Raw genomic sequence first — 7181 nt, 5'->3', positions numbered from 1 at the left:
ACCACCAGGCTGCTTTCAGGAGCCTGAGACAATATGGAAGAGTCTTGGCTCAAGCTGAGGTCAAAAACCTACAAATAGTTTTACAAATAGTTTTCAGGTGAATTCACCAAAGTGGGACACATTAGGTCAGCAATACATTGAGAATATTACTGCATGTAATTTTTTTACTGAATATGAGAAGGAGTACAGACACATGTAGTTTCTGGGCATTCAGGAAGGCAGGTGTGCAGGTGATGAACCAAGGTGGATCAGCGGATAACAAACAAAGCCTTACACATGTTCAGGAGCTCTGGTCCAAGTACAACATCCCTGCATCACAAGAATACATTCAAGACACAAGGTGGACACTGCTGGGTCAGTCAGCAGCCTATCTCAGAACTCACAGCACTTAGGTGGGGTTCAGGTACAGAAAATTCTGACAGTTGAGGCTGTATTTGGTTCAAGCCTGATCTCATACTTTATCAGAAGCTGGACTTTATCCTGTCCATTTACTATGGCAAAGACATACTTCTTCCCTTCAAACTACGACCACATGGAAAGACCAGCTGTCAAGTGTCCTTTCCAAGGGAAAAGAGGATTCTCAAGCATCTTAAGTTTATGGGCAAATGTATTGCCTCCTGTACATTTGTCTGAAGTTCCTTTCCCATAAATGTAAATCTGTGCTGTAACCTCAACTCGTATCCTTACACAGCTTTTCTCAGGTATCCATAAGCAAATACTTGAAGCGTTTGTATATTTGTGCTCTAAACCCAGTCTGAGTTGCCTAGGTTTAGCATCATATGAAAAACTGAGCATTGTATCTTGCTCTGGCATAACACACAAATTTGTTGGGGCGGAGACTGGCAGGTAAATCAGGGAGTTAATATTCCGCTGCTTTTCCAGCAGCCCCCCACAGAACAGGCAGGCTTTCTCTAAACAAAACCAAAAGGGAAGCAGTCCATGCTGCTGGCAGCAGCACACACCGCTGGAGGTGCCCTCCCATTCCCCCATGGACAGCAATGGTGGGGAGCCACACCACAGCAGGGTAAGGCCAGAGCTGGTGGGAAGGTAGCCTCTGCCCAGCAGGTCCCATGCTGCTCCCAGTCCGTGCATACAGACATGCTCTCTGCATCTGTGGCACACTCCTGCATGTACTGTGTCTCTTGGTATCCAATGCATGTAGTAAGGACTGGTAAAGCAGCCGAGCAAAGTGAAGTCTCAGTACAGTATCAATTGTCCATTCAAGCTCTCCACAGATATTAATGGGACAGATGGAATAACTGATTGAGCTCTAAGTGATGCAGCTTCTACTGGCTCAAACTGGAGTTTGAAGATAACATATACAGACAATAAACTATATCTAGAGAAGATTCACAAAGCAACAGATAATTTGGTTGAACGAAGCCAAGTTATCAGACATTTGCGAAGCCCTAAGCTCACCTAAAGGCACAAAGAACTCAAGAAAGTATCAAAAAAAGTTATACAGGGAAAGAGAGAGAATAAAATAAATTCCCCTAATGTACCACAAATATCAGCTACCACACACTACCTACAAACCATATGTTTTTCCCATCTGTTCTGTTATCTTCAACTAAATTTATAGTATTTGGGCTATCAGAAGAATTGTCAAGCCTGAGCTGGGCAGGATTATAAAACCTAGGTGTTATTACACTTTAAAAGACATTTTCCCCTCCCCCTACCACACCAGGCACAAGATTATACATTTCTCTTGCTGCCTCCTGGCTCTGGTACTACAGAGGATGCTATGCTTGTTCTCAGCTACAGTAAGCGGTAGGGCATCCCCCCAAAAAGAATAGTTCCTCTGCCTTTCTGTTTTTGCTCTCTCTTCCCCATTCTTCTCTCTAGGTAGGTCAAAGAGAACGGTGTGGAGGCTGAGGCTGCAGGGCCAGTTCCTGTGGTGCTGTGAACCAGCGAAGCCCACATAGGTCAGTAGGGAGCTCCTAGTTCTGTCCTAGCGAGGGCCGGCTCTCTGGGGCAGGGCTCCAGGAGCACCACTTGAATTCTCCAGCTGCTGAGCCAGAGTTTCAAATTTGAACCAACAGGGATTGTAGATCAGTGCTGTGTTCATGCAATGGTAGTGCAGGGAAAGAACCAGGGCAGGAGAGCAACGATTTGCTTCAAAACATATGGGAAGTGAAGGTATCCTTGGGAATGTCGTGGTTTAACCCCAGCCAGCAACTAAGCACCACGCAGCCGATCACTCACTCCCCCCATCCAGTGGGATGGGGGAGAAAATCGGGAAAAGAAGTAAAACTCCTGGGTTGAGATAAGAACGGTTTAATAGAACAGAAAAGAAGAAACTAATAATGATAATGATAACACTAATAAAATGCCAACAGTAGTAATAAAAGGATTGGAATGTACAAATGATGCGCAGGGCAATTGCTCACCACCTGCCAACCGACACCCAGCCAGTCCCCGAGCGGCGATTCCCCGCCCGCCCTTCCCAGTTCCTAAACTAGATGGGACATCCCATGGTATGGAATACACCGTTGGCCAGTTTGGGTCAGGTGCCCTGGCTGGGCATGAGAAGCTGAAAAATCCTTGACTCTAGTCTAAACACTACTGAGCAACAACTGAAAACATCAGTGTTTTCAACATTCTTCTCATACTGAACTCAAAACATAGCACTGTACCAGCTACTAGGAAGACAGTTAACTCTATCCCAGCTGAAACCAGGACAGGGAAGCAAACAATATTGCTCTGTACATGATCACCAGCACCAGGAAATGAAAAGGCACCTTCCTTTCCCCACTGTCCAGCTGCACCATAAGCCAGAGAGCACCGTGGGCTGCTTTTACCCTAGCATAGAGCCTCCTTCCACAGACTGCATGTCACCGCCACTGAGGAAACCAAGAGCTTTTAAGTTGGTCTAAGAAAAAGCACTTCTAAACATGGCCTGGATGGCTCAGCCTACCCCTTCACTGCTAATCCTACAGCCAGTCTTTTAGGAAGAGCTCAGCATACTGGATATTTAAGCTCCTTAAAAATATAGCCCTAGTCTTGGGGGCCACATTTCTAAGAGGTGTTCTCCATTGTGTGCTTCCATCCATGGCATGTTAGCTCTCTCCTGCATATGCAGCAACAGTGCTTTTAAGAGTGTGCACTCACAGAGGGAAACCAGTTGGAAAAAACCAACCCTGACTGTCAAGTCAAATAACAGCCCTTCACACTGAACCCTACCCCCTTCGTGCACAAGACTCTCCAGTTTGTGCATCGCTTGCAATAGCTGTCTACCTCTCAGGACCTCCATCCAGAAGGCAACGTGACTCACACAGCTCCAAAAGCCTCCTAGGAAACCCACAAATAAGTACAGTGGGGAAGATTCCAGTTTGGTTTTTCACTTGCAAAGGATTACGGTAAACGTAATGATTTTCCGCACAGAAGGTCTTTAAAGAGTGTGCAGAATTCCAATAGGTGTCTCATTAATGCCAAGTTGTGGAGCAAATGGTGCTGCACTCCTGCTGTCTGGTCCACCTGCCTGTTGCCAAGTGGTTCTCTCCAGTGTTGCCTCAACCTGCCGACTGCCAGGTGAAGGTCTCCTGCTGCCCCCACCCCTGCTGTGGAACCGGTGCTGCCTCCAGGACATTCTCTCGTTTGCTTAAAGAGCTGATTTCTGAAACGTGCTAAAGCTCAGGGTCGATCCCTGGGAGAGTCCATCTCCCCCTTTGCCCTTAAACTGTGTGTATGGAAGATGTGCTGGCACAGCACCATCTCCCTTCTGGTTTCCAGGGTGGATGGCAGATTGCAATACAATTTTCCTCCCAGTCCCTCTGTATTCATGACTTTCACCTGTCATAATCAGCAGTTGTTTCCAAGCCTGCCACTGTCACAGAAGAGGCAGACGAGTTCAGAAACAAGTGAGAAGTGCTGTTTCATTCTTACAAATGTTGCTGCACGGAACAGGATTGTAGTTATCAATTCAAACTGTGAAAAAAAAACCCCACATTTTTTTTTTAATTACTATTTTTTCAGTAAAGGGAAGGACTTGTATCAGGGAGTCCCATGTACAGGAAAGTAGCAGCGGGCTACAGAGTCAGTCCCCTCCCTCTCCTTCTCGTAATACTCAAGGCAAGTCTAGGCCAGGTGGAGTACCAAACACCCTCAAGTGCCCTGGAGAGTGGTAATTAGGGCAGGCAGGCAATGTAGGTGCAAATGTCACTTCTAGGCAGTAATTTCCCTGGCTTTTACTACAAATAGAGCTGTGTAAACAATGGAGTTTGGGGTTTGGTGGCTGAGCAGAAATGTTCAAAAATTAAATTTTACAATAAACAGGAGGACCCTTAAGAAGGTCTGCTCTTGATGAAAAAATGTTTATCATTTTTTAACCCTTTCAGAAAAATCACCTAGGGTAAAAAAAAAAGGAAACCACTCTTTCAAAACATTCTGTCCTTCCTTTTTTCTAGATAGAATAGGAAAAAAACCCCAAACCATCAATTCACAAATCTGAGTTTGTAAGCTTGAATCATCACTGCAGAAAGTGTCCTTCTCTACATTACAAATGCCCAGAACTGAAATGCTTTCAGAAGTGCAAAGCAGGTTGTTTTTTTTAATACAGATATAGCTATATGGATATAATGCAAAATATTTCAACCTTTATAGCCAAAACTATTCATCAAATTTGATCCAAATTAATAGTTGGTTTTTATTACTCCAAAATTGCATTTGTGGCAAATGGAACTAATTAGTTAAAAATAATTAATCCAGGGTTTTTTAGGCAAGTTGTTTGTCTTGCAATAGCTTTATATTCAATACTGTATTCAATGCTGTGTAACAAATACTAAGTTTACAAAAAATGTTCCATTCTTCCAATCTTCCTAAAATCTCGTTAGCAGGGTTGGGTCCTTTTTCCCTAGACATATCCCCTGTAATAACTATAAATATGAGTCCAAACTCCATCCTTTGAAATGTCTGTGTAGGGCTGATGAAAGGCAGTCACACAGCTGACAGAAGAGATTCCTAAGAAAGGAAGAACTCTGCTCATCTTGATCCAAGGAAGAGTGCAGAGGGTTACCAAACACATCTTCACTTTTATAAAGCAAAGAAATCTGATCTGGAACCAACAAATGTGAAGCTGGGAGCCCTACAATGCCACTTGGAGAGAGGCACTTTCAGAGTACAGCAGGCCACAGAAGCTACCCTGTTTAGGGGAAATCAAAACTTTTATTCCAAAGTTAATCCAGGATTTCAGAAGTTCTTTTGTATGTAAGACATGAAAGAGATCATTGTACAAGATAAGCAAAGATAAAATCTTGCACAAGGGCAAAAAAGCAGGCCTGCCACACCAGGATTTAGAAGCAGGTCTACTGCTGCATTAATTCATCTACATGTTCATGAGTACACGTGCAATGCACACATGCAGGTGTGCTCACTCACTCTCTTCATGCGAAATCTCCTTCATCTCACAATTACTGCCCCAAGTAAAGCAACATGCTGCTGATGTCGCAAGGCAGGACAGTTGGTCTGTGATCAACCAGCCAGCCAGAAAGAACAACACCACTGGGGATGCACAGTTTTGCCTTTTCCCACATTGAATGGGGCATTAACTTCAAAGTCTATGATCCCTTAAATCTTTAACAATAATTAATAGGAGAAAGATGACTAATATTTGTGTTTGCCCTTAAACCAGCTCTTGGGGGAGAAAATAAAAGCTCAAAGAAAGTGACATTTTGTGCAAGCAAAGTCAACAATATTAGTTATTCCTGAATTGGTTTGTCTTAACTCCAGTGTTAATGCTTTACTTGGCCTTGTGCTCCCAAGTAGATTGCATTTAGCACTTCAGTTCCTAGAGCACAAAATATTTCACTGCATAGGTCTCCCTGTGCTAACTAGAGCAACCTGAGAGCTGCAGCAACGTCTGCCAGTTGCCATGGGCTATTGCAGTCCTGAGGAACTGTCACAGCCCAAGGAAAATCAGCTTACACCATCCGGTCCTGGATCCCAGGCCTTGGGCTTGTGGCCTCCACAGCGCCCCCAGAGCTGGGGTACAGGACCCTGCAGGGAACCACGACACCAAGTGGGCTGATGCTTTCCTAGCTCAAGGGAAGACTCACATATATTATCTCTAGATGTTAGCTTCAACATTGACCTCAGTGAGTCAATATTTCACTTCAGAAGGTTTGTTTTCTTCAGACATAGTGTGATGGATTTTTTTTTCCTCCAGTCAAGATCAATGTATCCTTCTATTCTGACAAGTGAATTTACAATATGACTTTAAGAGAGACTCCATGTTCACATCGTCTGCAATGTGCCACCTCAGGGAAAACTATGAAAAATTAGAAAGCTGTTCTTTCACACCAACCAGAGGTCTGATGGGCAAAGCCAGGTTTCTTCCATTCTGTGTGTAATAGCCATACCAAGAGAGGCTGCACAAAGAGAGAGAGAGTGTTCAGAGACTGAACCAGTAGAAAAGACAAACTCTCTAGTTTTTCTGCATCAGCTTTAAACAACCCATGGAAATAAAAATGGTAAAATTGACAATTTTTCCCTAAGCTTTCACTGCAGATGCACACAAGGCCATTTTAAGATGCTTCCATGATCACCAGATCCTGATGTTGCTTTTTGCATGCCAATATACTAAGCCAGGTCACCAAATCCCAAGCACTGCTCACTCCTGAGCCAGGTATGACAGGTGGTAAGAATTTGTTCAAGTATCCTGCAGAGATCATGGGAAAGTTGGACAATATAGGAATGCCCCGCGATAAGGATATTTTCCCATATCCAGCTCTGCTGAGTGCTCTGCACCAACTGCATAATCTAAAGCCACCCCAAAATAAGGGCAGCCTGGGTCAGAAAACATGGAGCTAGCAATTGCATTCCACCTTCCCTCTGTCCCACATCCAGCCAAACTTGCTACCATATTTAAGAACAGGCTGGGCCTTGGCACCCAGAAAATGGCCAAATGAGTAAACTAGCCCTGGAGTCCAGCCCAAATTTCAAGGATCTCAATTTCCTTTGGAATTTTGAAGCCCACAAATTTCTTGCTATTTTTGCCTTGTTTTAGACATCACTTTATGCCAGGCTGCCATTTAAAAACTATTTAAATGAATGTAGGAAAAGAAAAATTTAATTAGATTTTGTCTGACCATTTCAGATTCCTACCAATCAATAATGGAGCAAAACTGAGATGGAAAACGAATGTCCCTTATTTCAGGAGAGCTCACTGCAAGGGCCTGATCCAA

The sequence above is a fragment of the Haliaeetus albicilla genome, chromosome 4 (assembly GCF_947461875.1).
Source record: "Haliaeetus albicilla chromosome 4, bHalAlb1.1, whole genome shotgun sequence".
Classification (NCBI taxonomy): Eukaryota; Metazoa; Chordata; class Aves; order Accipitriformes; family Accipitridae; genus Haliaeetus; species Haliaeetus albicilla.
This window is presented reverse-complemented; position numbering follows the sequence as displayed.